Source organism: Lissotriton vulgaris, chromosome 5 (genome assembly GCF_964263255.1).
Source record: "Lissotriton vulgaris chromosome 5, aLisVul1.2, whole genome shotgun sequence".
Classification (NCBI taxonomy): domain Eukaryota; kingdom Metazoa; phylum Chordata; class Amphibia; order Caudata; family Salamandridae; genus Lissotriton; species Lissotriton vulgaris.
This window is the reverse complement of record NC_141693.1, coordinates 1,033,931,132-1,033,948,323: the sequence shown is the minus strand read 5'-3', so window position 1 is coordinate 1,033,948,323 and position 17,192 is coordinate 1,033,931,132. Positions and strand designations below refer to the sequence as shown.

The 17,192-nt window shown below is 43.6% G+C and overlaps 3 long non-coding RNA genes across 3 annotated transcripts; 2 read left to right on the top strand and 1 right to left on the bottom strand.

The window, feature by feature from the left end:
* Window positions 1-7,097: 7,097 nt before the first annotated feature.
* On the bottom strand, window positions 7,098-7,535 carry LOC147711948 (uncharacterized). The gene is made up of 3 exons (XR_015295729.1): window positions 7,441-7,535; window positions 7,274-7,323; window positions 7,098-7,184 (listed from the first exon to the last, which is right to left on the bottom strand). It is a non-coding gene; the product is annotated as an uncharacterized LOC147711948 (long non-coding RNA).
* A 1,607-nt stretch (window positions 7,536-9,142) lies between these two features.
* On the top strand, window positions 9,143-9,580 carry LOC147711947 (uncharacterized). Its single transcript, XR_015295728.1, has 3 exons — window positions 9,143-9,237; window positions 9,355-9,404; window positions 9,494-9,580. It is a non-coding gene; the product is annotated as an uncharacterized LOC147711947 (long non-coding RNA).
* A 5,275-nt stretch (window positions 9,581-14,855) lies between these two features.
* Window positions 14,856-15,293, top strand: LOC147711946 (uncharacterized). The gene is made up of 3 exons (XR_015295727.1): window positions 14,856-14,950; window positions 15,068-15,117; window positions 15,207-15,293. It is a non-coding gene; the product is annotated as an uncharacterized LOC147711946 (long non-coding RNA).
* The last annotated feature ends 1,899 nt before the right edge of the window (window positions 15,294-17,192 follow it).

Below are 17,192 nucleotides of genomic sequence, written 5' to 3'. Positions count from 1 at the left end.
GGATTCCTTTTTCTGGCACCCTGGACACACCTTAGTGCACACACCCGTGGATGTGAGGCTCGTACGGAACACCCTTAGACACGGCCTCGCTACTCGCTCTTAACGTCCATTCTTAGAGACATGGGCATCTTGCCGGACGATGGTAAGGACAGCGGGCTCACACAGTACACGTTTTATGTCTAGGCGCTCACATTGTACACTCTGTCCAGTCCCGCAGACAAGGCTCACGCTGTGAGATTCCAGGACTGTGAGGTTCAAACTGTACCAATCTAGTGACGTGAGGCTCCCCTGGCACAGTCATGAGAACACGAGGCCAGCTCCGTAGAATCCTGCAAGCCAGAAGCAGCTCACACTGTACCAGCATGCTCGGGAGGATTATACAGTGACAAGGAGTGCGCGCGAAGGCCCCTGCACAAGTCTACGCACTTGAGGGTCACACAGAACAACTTAAGGGGGGACGGGCTTCTCCTATATAATCATGTGGACATAGGCCGACGCTACTCACTTATTCAGGTAAGTGCGGTTAGTTTTGAATGTGTATATGTTTTTTTACGTTCTATGTTAATCTTTCCTCTCTCTCCCCCGTGAGCCCGTTCTCGCCCCCCCCTCCCGCTGCCGAGCTCCGACTGAGGAGGGGCGGCGGCAGAAAGGAAGGAGGGCTGCAGGCAGAGCAGAATTCAATCTCTATCGCACTTTTTTTATTACGCCTCTTATTCTCCCAGAATAGCGCACATTCTTCTTTCACTTTCATGGCAAAAACGCGTTTGAATGTGATTTATTCATGTCAACTGAAAAAGGAGAGAGGCGCTGTGTGCGCTGCCTGCTGGGCTGGGGGCGGGGCTCCCCACGGCCCCCAGGCAGAAGGTTCAGGTATCACGGCTGTAAACAAAGCGCCAAGTGTCCCCGGCGCTGCACAATGGGCGGCTCTGATTGCGCCATTTGTTTAAAATCAGAGCGCTCCCTGCTGAAAAACACATAAATCACTCCTTCCTCTACACCCCTTTCACACACTTGCACCCAGACACACACATCCCCATCTCTCCAGAAAATACAGCATTCCCACCTCCCTCCAGCGCACACAGACATTGCCTCGTTAATCTCCACAGAGAAACCCCATGGTCCCACAATGCTGCAAACCCCCACACACCACGCCTCTATATACATGCGCACCCCCACACACGCTGAACACATGCTCCAGGCTCAGGGCTGCCGCCCCTTGTGCTCCTTCAAGCTCACCCCTTCCATAGAAACCGCTCCCTCAGCATAGGAGATCACACATGCATACATTCTATAAATGCTCCCTTATATGCATCCAATGCGTGTATAAGTCATTTTACCGGGCTGAAGTTGCTCAGCTGGTTGTGCGCCGGCAGGCCACGGATTTCGAACCCAGCCGGGCATATTCGGTCTTTTATTTTCATGTGCTTGGCAAAATTGCCGCAAGTAACATGGTCGATAGTGACATCTATATGGTAAGAGCTAACACCGACAAACCCCACGAGAAAAGCACAGAAACCCCAATTTTCCGTTTACCATGCCCCCCTATGTCCCCACCCCTGACGTGGGGGGCTGTGATACATCTCTATACACAGCCTCCTTACAGCAGCCCCGGAGCAGCACCCCGGGGTGCATGGTGGAAGCTCACCTCCTCACACAGTGCATCGCCATGTGTGATCGATAACGCATTAGCAGACCAGGTCTCTGGAAAATCTGTTTATTCCCCGTAGTAGGAGGCTACGAGGAGAGGAAGGGAAGCCGGGTGCACTCTAGATGGGGGGAGTGCACTGTGCAGGGGAGCCGGGCTCCATGTCAGGGGCAGGGTGAGGACACCGCTTGTGATGTTTGTGTAGATTACACCCACAATCGAGCACTGCACCGAGGGTACATTAAACCGTGCATACCTGCTGAGTGGGGGTGATGCGTGTACAGCAACCTCTGGGGAAGACAGTTGTGTGTGAGACATTGGTGGGTGAATGATGTATTAGAGTGCAGGGAGTGAATATGATTCCCATGGCGGATGCACCCTAGGCCAGGAAGCACCGCACTGCTGCCCCTTATCCGACATTAATCCTGGCAACCAATACACCTTTGAAGCACCTGTGTCCCCGGTTTTGACTTTGGAGTCACCCTGCAGCTGAAGCAGTTACTGCGATGCTGCTTAATGTTGGCAAGCGGACTATTGCAGAGACCCTAATCAAGGCCCGCTGCCACAAGGTGTCTGGCTAGGGACAGCTGGCGGGACCAGGCGAACGTGGCACATCACAGGCCCTAACTTGCTCCCTGCCAGACCACGGAGGAGCCTACTGACCAGAGTCTAGGTGCGGAGAGTTGTGAGCACCGTGAAATATATCCCTGCCCACTGCTGTGCCTGAGGCCCGGGACACTCACCATACACACTACTCGAATCAAATGACTATCCAACCGGTGTCCCAGGGGGGACGCAGTACCTACGGCGCTGCTACACCACCGGGCCCCTTTTCTTCTAGCATCTGTTGCGGGGCACCTCGCCCTGGGAGAGGTGGTTCAGGGAGTAGGGGCGGGCGTCTCCAGGTGCAGGTGCGGCTCCTGTAGTCTAAGGGCAGACCCCTACAGCTCTGCTGGGGCCTACCTGCTCTGCTGGCCGTGGGCTGCGTTGCTATCTTGCTCCTAGGCGGCCTTCTCAGACAAAGCGGGCACTGGCTATTTCCGACTGCCCTTCCTAGTGCCTGCTCTGCGCCTTGTTGCCTACCTACACAGTGGAGACTGTCCGGTCGCTGGATCCCTGGGAGCTGTGCTCAATGGCCCATGACCAGAAATGTACTGCCACTGGACCCTGGCCACGCAGAAAAGCCCCTCCCCACCATCCTTACTTGCCGCAGCGCCTGGCCTTCTCCAGTCATTCCTGTGTCGGGGGGGGGCTCGCAGTGTGTGGGGGGGGCTCGCAGTGTGGGGGGGCTCGCAGTGTGTGGGGGGGCTCGCAGTGTGTGGGGGGGGCTACAGTGTGTGGGGGAGGCTCACAGTGTGTGTGGGGGGCTCGCAGTGTGTGGGGGGGGCTCGCAGTGTGTGGGGGCTCTGTGTGGGTGTGTGGGGGGGCTCTGTGTGGCTGTGTGTGTGGGGGGCTCTGTGTGGGTGTGTGTGTGGAGGGCTCTGTGTGTGTGGGGGGGGCTCTCTGTGGGTGTTTGTGTGTGGCATTTGCGAGAGATTAAGCTATTGGCATTGTAAATGACAATGCCATTTATTTATGTTAAAAAAACATAAATAAAAATAATGTCAAGAGCAATGCCAATAGCTCTAACTTTAACAAAGGCAAAACCATTGCATTGTAAATGCTTGTTGGGATGGGGTTATTAGATCTATGGTTTCCGTTCTTTCTAGTACTGTGCCTATAGTTTCACGAGGCACTGGAGCGTAACAGAGGTAACTGTGCCTCAGTGGTTAAATGCACGCCCTCCTCCGAGTTTATATGGGGGCAAGCGGAGCGGGCTGCAGTTTTTAAATAAGAAGAAAATGTTAGGATATCTGTGGTGATGTTGGTCTTGCTGCCGTGAGTTTTAACGTTTGTCTGCTGGTGGTTTGGACTGAGCATGGAAGGTCAATAGGCTGCACATTTTGTCCCAAACTAATTCACAGCTTTGTCAATTTTAACACCAGGGGAGCTAAAGTTTTTGCCTACTCTTTCAACATGTGGCAGTGCTTTTAATTACTTAGATGCATGATAACTAGCACGTATTTTAGTAAGTGAATAGGCGAGGTATCAGGATTGAATGTAATCGGGCCACAACAGTGGAAGCTAAAAAGGCAATATGTTTATACCGCTGGTTTTCAACAGGCAGCGCTCACAAGGGGAAAGCTAGGCCAGGCCCTGCTCAGCACATTTTGCTTCTCTTTCCGGGCGTGTGTTGGGGACTTTGCTAAACTTGAGTGACCTAGGACGAACAACATTCGCTACCAATCAGTAAACATCACTATTGCCTTCCACAGAAGTGCAGGTAGAGCTTCGTGGGTGCACCAGTCGCGAGAAGGCGCCATGGTCGGGCATCGGCAGAGCGGTGCTGCTGGTGTTCTGCTAACTGGAACCAGTGGCGTAACAAAAGTTTACGGGACCCCCTGCAGTGTACATATAGGGTCCCGCTCTGGATTTAATCCAGAGCATGCAGCTTTGAGTATTGTGCTAAGGGGGCCCCCTGCAGCTCGGGGGCCCCCCGCACCGCGGGGGATGCGGGGGGCTCTGTTACGCCCCTGACTGAAACAGCTGGGGAGGCTGGGTGGAGATAGTGATTTTGGTTTGTGGCCTGTTTCTGGATCTCGTGAGCTGCAGGGACTGTTTCGGGCCCACTCCTAACATGTGAGTAACTAGTAGGGGTTTGTTAGATGCCAGGCAGCTGTTGTGAACTTGGAGAAATATAAATGCCTGCTTGCTGAAATGGAAATTCAGCGGAATTATAGAAATAAAATGCAGCAATTTGAAGACAGACTTCCCATTTAGTATGCTTAACACGGGGCGGGGACATAGCTATTCTTCACTTCCAAGCATTGTTCTATTATATCTAGCAAAATGCTTTTCTTTTCCTTTTCATTTTAGAAAGGTTTAGAAATGATAATTCATTGGGCTGATTTTGGCATTTTACAGGGAACAAAAAACAAGCATTTGCAGCGTAATAGGTCTCACACTTGCGAGAGTTTAAGCCATTAGGATTGTAAATAACAATGCCTTTTATTTATGCTTTAACCCCTTGCATGCGGCCGCGATTCTGCGCTTGTGCGGCAAAATCGTGAGTGGGCGGGTTTATGACGGCCCCCAGCCGTCATCAGCACACGAGCGCCGTAGTGCATGATGGATGGGGGCCGTCATCAGCATGCAAGGGGTTAAAACCTAAAACGTAAATAAAAGGCATTGTCATTTACAATGCTAATAGCTCAAACTCGCGTGAATGCGAGACCTATTGCATTGCAAATGCTTGTTTTCTGACATGGTGTTGGTGGTTCTAAGACTCTTGGCAGACTGCTGTCCAGTGTAAAGTGCATGTGCTCTCTGTTGTAAACATGGTAAGATTAGTCTACACCTGTTTGGCATATTTAATTTACCTGTCAGTTCCTTGTAAAGTGGTATCTCAGATACCTGGGGCCGGTAAATTAAATGCTACCGGTGGGTTTGCAGCACTGCTTGAGCCACCCACCAAAGTAGCCTTTCAAGCCTGTCTCAGGCCTTTGCCTTTGCAGGACTGGTGCGCGCAGTGTTACTGCCGCTATGACGTGGCACCTAAAGTGTGTGCTATGTCTGTGACCCCCCTTTTACTGCAGTCATTCACCCCTAAGGTAAGTCCTAGCTAGCCCTATGGGCAGGGTGCATTGTAGGTAAAAGGTAGAACATATACCTTAACTATGTGACATGTCCTGGTAGTGACAAACAGCCATTTTGGGTTTCTCACTGCTGTGGGGCAGCCCTGTCATAGGAATGCAATGGGGATTCCCTGATAAGTGTTTATTTTTTTTTATTTTTTTTAAATATCTTTTTATTTTTCCAAATTGTGCACATTGTACATTTAGACATTTCATATCATTCATACGCTACAAAATATCATTTTATATATATACAGTACAGTTTTTATCTATACATTATTATAAAGAATCTTAATGTGGGCCCATGTTGTCTTTCCACTTAGCTATAGGTTCCCAAATTCTTAATCCTCGCATCTTACCCCTCATACCTTTCCGAGCATATATAGGTTTCTCCAAATTATAAGCCGCTAATAAATTAGCCAACCAATTTTGCATAGCTGGTGGATTTCTATCAAGCCATGCCCTGGCTATAGTTAATCTATATACTGCGACAGCCATAAAAATAAATTCTCTCTGCGTATTTCCCCCATCTGGGCCTACCCCCAGCAATAGCCAGGAGGGGGTTAGAGTTATTTGAATATCTAATGACCTATCTAAAAAGCCTTCTATATTTCTAATCAAGGTATGCAATTGGGGGCAGGTAGCAAATACATGTACGATATCTGCCTCAAGAGAGTTACAGCGTGGGCAGGTGATACCTGTAGTACCTCCCCATTTAACTATTCTCGCTGGGGTGAAATATAATGAATACAAGGTTTTATAATGCTGGGATTGAAGGGGTCCTAGACCTATAGATTTGTACATTGATCAAATCACGAGCAAGAGATTATTCAAGATGATAGCACCTTCAATTAGTCTGCTATCTGTAGAGGACTGAATCTGTTAAGACAAAACTTTTTCCACCACGGTATTTTAGGAAAAATATATATTCTTGTTTAATTTTTCAAATTTTACACAATTTGGTCAATATTGTCAATAAATACATTCAGGTTGCCCCAAGAAGGGAGTGCAGATAGAGAATGTGATTTCAAAGGGTGAATAAGTGAGGTGAAAGGAAATGGCACAGTGGTAAATAAGAAACAAATTTATAATTTAAACAATCAATACTGAATCCGGAAATTCACGAAATAACAGTATTGGACCCCTAGCCAACAAATATTAGTTCATTTGAATTTGCGAACAACGACATTGTAGGGTTCTCATAACAATATTTATAGTCTTGCACTGCCTACAAAGTTGAAGAGGTACTGGTCTAGGGTATGTATGTAAAGAATGTCGACGTTTCGACTCGACTTTTCCCAAACGGTAATTTAGACCTGGGGACTGCGAGTCTTCATCAGGACAGAAAACAAACAACGAGGCAACCAGGGAGTATTCAATAACCCTAAAAAACAAAGCGAAATCCGGAATTATTAACCGTGGTGTAGAGGTGCAGCCTATCCCCAAAGGGAAATGGCAAATACTCTTACCCTTTATGGCAGAGAGAATATTTTGTTAGGTGATCCAAATTCACCAACGTCTCAGAACAGGAAACCTGTAGAGACAAAAATTGGGGTAGGGTCTAGAATGAGTCCCAATCCCTAGGTAGTCAACATCCACCTACAATGATGTAACAAGGGCATCTAATTACCTTATAGTTGTATTAGGTCCATAGAAAAAAGGGGGGTTGTATTTTCTTGGACACGATGGAAGATACCTGCAATTAATTGGACATTATCAGTATACCCTCTATTCACTATCAGAAGGTAATGGTATATATGTATTTCTACAGTGTCAATTACCTTTCATGTATATGAACCCAGCCTCCATGAAGTGAAGGATTACATGTAGGGTAGAGATTCAAGATGTCACTCCTGCGTGGTGCACTGCAAAAGTAACAATAGTCACTGGTTGGTTTGGCTGGTTGGAGAAGGTTATGTAGAGGGGTTCATTTAAGTAAACCAAATGGGCTTACCTGAATGTATGCTTCAGGAGGAATAAATCCAAAAAGTTCCCAGATACAAGCTAAATTAAAGAAAACATAAGTGAAAAAACGGTTTCACTAAATAAACATGGAGCCTCTAAGTGGATCATTTCACAATGCATTACAAAGAGGGGGGTCGATTTGCAGAAACGACCTACCAGCTTTTCAGACGATTAGGCGTCACAATCCGAGCCTCTCAGTGCCATCGGATGTCGAGGTAGTGTGAAAGTTAATTTCACTCGATTCCGGACGCTGTTTTTAAAAAACGGAAGGATATGTTCAAATACCATATCAAGAGCATCGGACGGGAGCAACTAAGAAACAACAGGTCAGTTACACAACCTACCCATATCTCGGGTACCGAGTCTGCCGATTACGAGCCTCACAGTGATGCGGTATGCCTTCAGTTGTGCTGGCCGTATTTCCGCATTAATAAGTACCCAGACTGCAGTGCGCAGCCTACATAGAGAGAGGACTGCTCTAACAGGGTTCCCTGCTCCCGGGCGATTGTGATTCATAGCGATTACAATTAAAAATATGCTGTTTTAAGCATTCAAAGTTACTAAATTTCCCATCTTGTATTTTCAATTAAGGAATTAAAGAATTAAGAATTCAAAATTGAAAATTGAATCCAGTCATTGTAAAAACGGGACTAGGATATTATTCGTCCCGAGGGTTCACCATTGCAATAAAGATAGAGGTTCCGCTCAGTCATCTTGTGTTTAAGTGAAGGTCGGATCAAAATAATTGGGAGTTTCGAATAAAATCGAGCCATTTTCGTTTGGGAGTAAGAAATAAGAAATCGACAAGGGACTAAACTCCTATCTAATTCATGGAAGTAATACATGGAAGTAATACAGAGTTCATCCGACTAATATAACTATGTCACCAGAGGTGTCCATTGTATACAAGGGATATCCATAGGCCAATGCCTGTTATGTTGGTATCTGTCGCCCCTGACGTGGACTCTATGGACACATTTAAAAAAACGCATATAACAAGTTACATAGATGGCATATCATAAGATACTGCAGACACATTAACCACACAGTAAAGAAGAAGAAAAACAAGAAGAAAAACAATTGTCATCTCGTTAATTCGTGCTTAACATGTGCCATGTTTAAATGTATTTGTAGACATAGATGATTTGGAATAATTAACATTTCACATCAACAGTGACACTTGTTTGTTCAACTCTTCCAATTCATTTAGCCCCTTATTTACAGTGTCAAGAGTATATATCCATTTACATTCTCTCCTGTTTAGGATGTTACGTACCATGAATTAGATAGGAGTTTAGTCCCTTGTCGATTTCTTATTTCTTACTCCCAAACGAAAATGGCTCGATTTTATTCGAAACTCCCAATTATTTTGATCCGACCTTCACTTAAACACAAGATGACTGAGCGGAACCTCTATCTTTATTGCAATGGTGAACCCTCGGGACGAATAATATCCTAGTCCCGTTTTTACAATGACTGGATTCAATTTTCAATTTTGAATTCTTAATTCTTTAATTCCTTAATTGAAAATGCAAGATGGGAAATTTAGTAACTTTGAATGCTTAAAACAGCATATTTTTAATTGTAATCGCTATGAATCACAATCGCCCGGGAGCAGGGAACCCTGTTAGAGCAGTCCTCTCTCTATGTAGACTGCGCACTGCAGTCTGGGTACTTATTAATGCGGAAATACGGCCAGCACAACTGAAGGCATACCGCATCACTGTGAGGCTCGTAATCGGCAGACTCGGTACCCGAGATATGGGTAGGTTGTGTAACTGACCTGTTGTTTCTTAGTTGCTCCCGTCCGATGCTCTTGATATGGTATTTGAACATATCCTTCCGTTTTTTAAAAACAGCGTCCGGAATCGAGTGAAATTAACTTTCACACTACCTCGACATCCGATGGCACTGAGAGGCTCGGATTGTGACGCCTAATCGTCTGAAAAGCTGGTAGGTCGTTTCTGCAAATCGACCCCCCTCTTTGTAATGCATTGTGAAATGATCCACTTAGAGGCTCCATGTTTATTTAGTGAAACCGTTTTTTCACTTATGTTTTCTTTAATTTAGCTTGTATCTGGGAACTTTTTGGATTTATTCCTCCTGAAGCATACATTCAGGTAAGCCCATTTGGTTTACTTAAATGAACCCCTCTACATAACCTTCTCCAACCAGCCAAACCAACCAGTGACTATTGTTACTTTTGCAGTGCACCACGCAGGAGTGACATCTTGAATCTCTACCCTACATGTAATCCTTCACTTCATGGAGGCTGGGTTCATATACATGAAAGGTAATTGACACTGTAGAAATACATATATACCATTACCTTCTGATAGTGAATAGAGGGTATACTGATGATGTCCAATTAATTGCAGGTATCTTCCATCGTGTCCAAGAAAATACAACCCCCCTTTTTTCTATGGACCTAATACAACTATAAGGTAATTAGATGCCCTTGTTACATCATTGTAGGTGGATGTTGACTACCTAGGGATTGGGACTCATTCTAGACCCTACCCCAATTTTTGTCTCTACAGGTTTCCTGTTCTGAGACGTTGGTGAATTTGGATCACCTAACAAAATATTCTCTCTGCCATAAAGGGTAAGAGTATTTGCCATTTCCCTTTGGGGATAGGCTGCACCTCTACACCACGGTTAATAATTCCGGATTTCGCTTTGTTTTTTAGGGTTATTGAATACTCCCTGGTTGCCTCGTTGTTTGTTTTCTGTCCTGATGAAGACTCGCAGTCCCCAGGTCTAAATTACCGTTTGGGAAAAGTCGAGTCGAAACGTCGACATTCTTTACATACATACCCTAGACCAGTACCTCTTCAACTTTGTAGGCAGTGCAAGACTATAAATATTGTTATGAGAACCCTACAATGTCGTTGTTCGCAAATTCAAATGAACTAATATTTGTTGGCTAGGGGTCCAATACTGTTATTTCGTGAATTTCCGGATTCAGTATTGATTGTTTAAATTATAAATTTGTTTCTTATTTACCACTGTGCCATTTCCTTTCACCTCACTTATTCACCCTTTGAAATCACATTCTCTATCTGCACTCCCTTCTTGGGGCAACCTGTATGTTTTTATTGACAATATTGACCAAATTGTGTAAAAGTTGAAAAATTAAACAAGAATATATATTTTTCCTAAAATACCGTGGTGGAAAAAGTTTTGTCTTAACAGATTCAGTCCTCTACAGATAGCAGACTAATTGAAGGTGCTATCATCTTGAATAATCTCTTGCTCGTGATTTGATCAATGTACAAATCTATAGGTCTAGGACCATTGTTTGTTTGTATTATTTGATATCCAGGTCCATACCGTTAGGGTCACCCCATTCTTGTAATGGTTACCTTTGTGCAGCATAGCTGCGAGGGTTGTTTTGTCTTTGTAAATGTACTTGTGTAAATGTTAAAACAGTTAATGTGTGACTATTAGCCATAGAGAATTTTTGCTTAACCAGACATCTGTACCAGAATATGTCCGAGAAAGAAACCCTCACATATAGTGAAGACTATATTGACAAATTATTGGAAGAAGAAGGAGGGGGTACTCTCATAGCTGGTAGTACAATATCTGGTGATCTTTCTCTTAATGAAAAAATCTCGAAGTTAGAGAGATTAGAAAAGAAGTTGATTAGAACTCGACTGCATGGCCATACTTTGGCGAAATATTTACGATCTAATGTAATCCCAATTGGTCTCCAGGTAAAAAACGAGCCGGCAATTTTCCTTGAGAATCCCAAGTTTAAAGAGAACTTCAGCTTTGTGTCCAACACGTGTTCTAGACACTGGATGGTGTTGGGCATAGAGACTGCTGTTGTGGAAGTCGAGAGACTTACCAAGGAGATTGCAGACCTACGTAGAGAGATCATTGATGACAAGGCTTTAATTAATGCCAAAGAAGCTCTGGAAAGACTAGAGAAAACTATCAAGGATTTTGAAATTTATACGCAAGGTATCAAGTTAGATAAAGTGGCAAAGGATATAAAAGCGTACGACAAAAAGATCACGTACCCCTACCTTCAGGAGGGATATTTTGAGAAAGACCAACGGGGTGGTTGGACCAGTAGAGGAAAAGGTGGTTTTAGGAGGTATAACAACTTCTCAGGGTCATCTGGAAGTGGTTCAGACAGTGATTCTGAACGCCCCAGTACGAGTACTGGTCCTGCCACAAACCCTTCTCACAATCAGAATTACCAAGATCAGCAACCTTTTTTAGAGGAGGACCAATGGTGGGTTTCATCTACGAGAGGCCGTCCCTGGGGGAGGCCCAGGGGATCGAGATCCCGTCCATGGAACAGGGGGACAGGGCGAGGGAAAAAGCAAACCCAGTTCCAGCAGAATTCCCACGGGGAAATCAATACGAGAAGGCAGCAATACAAGTGGTAACAAACGACCCAGATAACCCAATAATTAACATCTCTAACTACCAACTATCCCCCATTGAACAACAAGTTCTATCGAAGGGACTATCTTTTGTTCCAACCAACTTACCCAATGACTTCAACCTCAGGGTAGAATTACAACAATTCTTTCGCAAAATACGTCTTAAACATTACTTCCAAAAAATCCCTTTAAATCCAACGTTCTCAGGGAGTGGATTGCGACCCCCTTTGAAGTTTAATCCTCCCACACAATTGATAGACAACAAAATAACAACCTATGAACAAGTGGTATTAAGGGACATTAGTGCCACTCTGAACTCAAGACAATATATCCCTTACAACATCAGCAGGGATGAAAAATCTGCACTACAGTCCCTAAAGAATAATAACAACATTGTCATCAAGCCCGCCGATAAAGGCGGGGCTATTGTTGTACAGGACTTGGAAGGTTATAAGAAAGAAATACATACACAGTTGACCGTCCCTGGCAATTATATGCACCTGAGGAAAGACCCAACTAAAACTATCAGTGATACGATTCAGAGATTAACAAAAGGAGCGTTGGAACAGGGGATTATTAACAAACAAGAGCACGAATTTCTAAACAACAAGAGTCCCAGAATGCCAACCATATACACGCTCCCTAAAGTTCATAAAAGGTTGAATGACCCCCCGGGAAGACCTATAATATCAGGGTGTGGGTCACTTTTAGAACCATTATGTAAATATATTGATGTCTTTTTGAAGCCCATAGCCATAGCTACCCCAACATATGTGCGGGATACCACACACACCATTCAGTTGGTGGAGGGCCTCGCCTATGACCACAACACCTGTATATTGGCGGCGATGGATATCACATCGCTATATACGAACATCCCTCAAGATGAGGCCCTATCTTGTATAGAACGTGCCCTTAACACAAGACCTGCTCCTCATAGAGTACCCACCGACTTCATTGTTAAATTATTAGAAATCGCAATGACTAAAAACTTTTTTGTCTTCCAAAATGAATATTTCATCCAAACCAGTGGAGTAGCTATGGGGGCAAGTTTTGCTCCAAACTTGGCCATCATCTATATGAGCGAGTATGAGAATAATTTCGTCTTCAATCCATGTAACCCGTACCTAATCAATATATCTTTGTGGGTACGTTATATTGATGACGTTTTATTAATTTGGCACGGGAGTGACTCTAACCTTAGGGATTTCCATACTTGGATTAATACCTGTTCCAATAACATCAAATTCACTCTGGAATGTGACCATATGTCCATTAATTTCCTAGATTTAAAAATAAAAACTGAGGAAGGAAAATTATATACCACACTTTATAGAAAAAGTAGTGAGCGTAACACTCTGCTCAGGTACACGAGCCATCACCCACGCAACCTTAGGGATAATTTGCCCTTTGGGCAATTTCTGAGGTTGCGTCGCAATTGTTTCAAGAAGGAAGACTATCTAGAGGAATCAGCAGCACTGCTGTCTAGATTAAATGACCGAGGTTATCCCATCAGACTCCTCAAAAAAGCAAGAAAAAGGGCCTGGTATAATCACCGTGAACATTTACTTGGTGTCACTCAAAAATCCAAAGAAGAGAGGCTCGTGTGTGTTACAACGTTTAACACCAAAAGTAACAACATAAAAAAATGTATAAATCGCCATTGGCACCTGATCAGCAGTGAGCTTGGTGGAATGCCTCCACCTTTGCATGCTTTCCGTAAGGGCAGGAATATCCGTGATCATTTGGTGAAAGCCCTTTTACCACACAAACCACCCACAGCCCAACCTACTATTTGGGGAGCTCCACCAGTAGAAGGCCACAGAAAATGTGGGAGCTGTAAAGCGTGCCCTCTCACACAAGAAGGTGATAAATTTGATCACAATGAGCGAACATATAAGCTAACCGAGCATACCAACTGCAATACATCTTGGGTAGTTTATGCGGTAATATGTCCCTGTGGTTTTTTGTATGTGGGACAAACCACTCAAAAAATAAAATGCCGGATCTTACAACATATGAGCCGCATTAGATGCAAGACCCAGGGAGCGCCACTCGTGGACCACTTTCAAAGATTTGAACACCATGAAAATAGCCTCAAGTGGTGGGTCATCGAAAAGATAACGGCCAACCCCGAGGGGGGGATCTACGTAACATCCTAAACAGGAGAGAATGTAAATGGATATATACTCTTGACACTGTAAATAAGGGGCTAAATGAATTGGAAGAGTTGAACAAACAAGTGTCACTGTTGATGTGAAATGTTAATTATTCCAAATCATCTATGTCTACAAATACATTTAAACATGGCACATGTTAAGCACGAATTAACGAGATGACAATTGTTTTTCTTCTTGTTTTTCTTCTTCTTTACTGTGTGGTTAATGTGTCTGCAGTATCTTATGATATGCCATCTATGTAACTTGTTATATGCGTTTTTTTAAATGTGTCCATAGAGTCCACGTCAGGGGCGACAGATACCAACATAACAGGCATTGGCCTATGGATATCCCTTGTATACAATGGACACCTCTGGTGACATAGTTATATTAGTCGGATGAACTCTGTATTACTTCCATGTATTACTTCCATGAATTAGATAGGAGTTTAGTCCCTTGTCGATTTCTTATTTCTTACTCCCAAACGAAAATGGCTCGATTTTATTCGAAACTCCCAATTATTTTGATCCGACCTTCACTTAAACACAAGATGACTGAGCGGAACCTCTATCTTTATTGCAATGGTGAACCCTCGGGACGAATAATATCCTAGTCCCGTTTTTACAATGACTGGATTCAATTTTCAATTTTGAATTCTTAATTCTTTAATTCCTTAATTGAAAATGCAAGATGGGAAATTTAGTAACTTTGAATGCTTAAAACAGCATATTTTTAATTGTAATCGCTATGAATCACAATCGCCCGGGAGCAGGGAACCCTGTTAGAGCAGTCCTCTCTCTATGTAGACTGCGCACTGCAGTCTGGGTACTTATTAATGCGGAAATACGGCCAGCACAACTGAAGGCATACCGCATCACTGTGAGGCTCGTAATCGGCAGACTCGGTACCCGAGATATGGGTAGGTTGTGTAACTGACCTGTTGTTTCTTAGTTGCTCCCGTCCGATGCTCTTGATATGGTATTTGAACATATCCTTCCGTTTTTTAAAAACAGCGTCCGGAATCGAGTGAAATTAACTTTCACACTACCTCGACATCCGATGGCACTGAGAGGCTCGGATTGTGACGCCTAATCGTCTGAAAAGCTGGTAGGTCGTTTCTGCAAATCGACCCCCCTCTTTGTAATGCATTGTGAAATGATCCACTTAGAGGCTCCATGTTTATTTAGTGAAACCGTTTTTTCACTTATGTTTTCTTTAATTTAGCTTGTATCTGGGAACTTTTTGGATTTATTCCTCCTGAAGCATACATTCAGGTAAGCCCATTTGGTTTACTTAAATGAACCCCTCTACATAACCTTCTCCAACCAGCCAAACCAACCAGTGACTATTGTTACTTTTGCAGTGCACCACGCAGGAGTGACATCTTGAATCTCTACCCTACATGTAATCCTTCACTTCATGGAGGCTGGGTTCATATACATGAAAGGTAATTGACACTGTAGAAATACATATATACCATTACCTTCTGATAGTGAATAGAGGGTATACTGATGATGTCCAATTAATTGCAGGTATCTTCCATCGTGTCCAAGAAAATACAACCCCCCTTTTTTCTATGGACCTAATACAACTATAAGGTAATTAGATGCCCTTGTTACATCATTGTAGGTGGATGTTGACTACCTAGGGATTGGGACTCATTCTAGACCCTACCCCAATTTTTGTCTCTACAGGTTTCCTGTTCTGAGACGTTGGTGAATTTGGATCACCTAACAAAATATTCTCTCTGCCATAAAGGGTAAGAGTATTTGCCATTTCCCTTTGGGGATAGGCTGCACCTCTACACCACGGTTAATAATTCCGGATTTCGCTTTGTTTTTTAGGGTTATTGAATACTCCCTGGTTGCCTCGTTGTTTGTTTTCTGTCCTGATGAAGACTCGCAGTCCCCTGGTCTAAATTACCGTTTGGGAAAAGTCGAGTCGAAACGTCGACATTCTTTACATACATACCCTAGACCAGTACCTCTTCAACTTTGTAGGCAGTGCAAGACTATAAATATTGTTATGAGAACCCTACAATGTCGTTGTTCGCAAATTCAAATGAACTAATATTTGTTGGCTAGGGGTCCAATACTGTTATTTCGTGAATTTCCGGATTCAGTATTGATTGTTTAAATTATAAATTTGTTTCTTATTTACCACTGTGCCATTTCCTTTCACCTCACTTATTCACCCTTTGAAATCACATTCTCTATCTGCACTCCCTTCTTGGGGCAACCTGTATGTTTTTATTGACAATATTGACCAAATTGTGTAAAATTTGAAAAATTAAACAAGAATATATATTTTTCCTAAAATACCGTGGTGGAAAAAGTTTTGTCTTAACAGATTCAGTCCTCTACAGATAGCAGACTAATTGAAGGTGCTATCATCTTGAATAATCTCTTGCTCGTGATTTGATCAATGTACAAATCTATAGGTCTAGGACCATTGTTTGTTTGTATTATTTGATACCCAGGTCCATACCGTTAGGGTCACCCCATTCTTGTAATGGGATTGAAGGGGAGCAGAGCACAATACAGTACGACCCAATTCAAGGGACTCCTGAAAATTTTCTGGTGCAATGCCCAGCTTCTCTACCCATTTATTACAATACCTCTCCATATCATCCATTTTCCCCTTCATCAGACATGCATAAAAAGATTTAATTGTGCAATCCGCACATACCTGTATTTTCTCCATAATTTCATTTCTATCATACCCTGCAGGCCCTCCTTGTTTGTTACTCAGGAAGCTCCTAATCTGCAGGTATTTAAAAAAAGACCTTCTATCAATGCCATATTTCACCATAAGATCTGTAAACTGTACTATCCCTTCCGAATCCCTCAAATCGCCGATCTGTAATATTCCCTTTTCGGCCCATCTAGCCATTGTTCCATCAGCGAAAACTGCAGCCGGGAATGACCTGTTCTTATACAGCCTGGTATATCTGTTATATCTTCCTAGTCCTGCTTTTTTCAAAAAGGCATTCCAAATCCTAACTGCTGCGTTAAGTATTTTAAATCTGGTCCTCTTATAGTAACCATACTCCGTGCAGTTTAAGAAGCAGTTTTTTGCTTCCTCTCCTAAAACAGCTGCATACACTTCTGTAGATATAATTGTCACTTTTTGCTCATTACCACCCCCACCTATTAACCCCTGCATATATTGCATAGCAGCGGCAAAATAATACATTCTAATAAGTGTTTCAGTGGTAATTCCTGATATGAGAGGAGCAGTGTGGTCAAGTTTGGTATGTTTGGAATAGTAATAGTAAATGCTACGCAATGGTGTGCACAGATGTATTTTTAAAATTCTAAACGATCTTAAAAGCAGGAAGGATTCCACC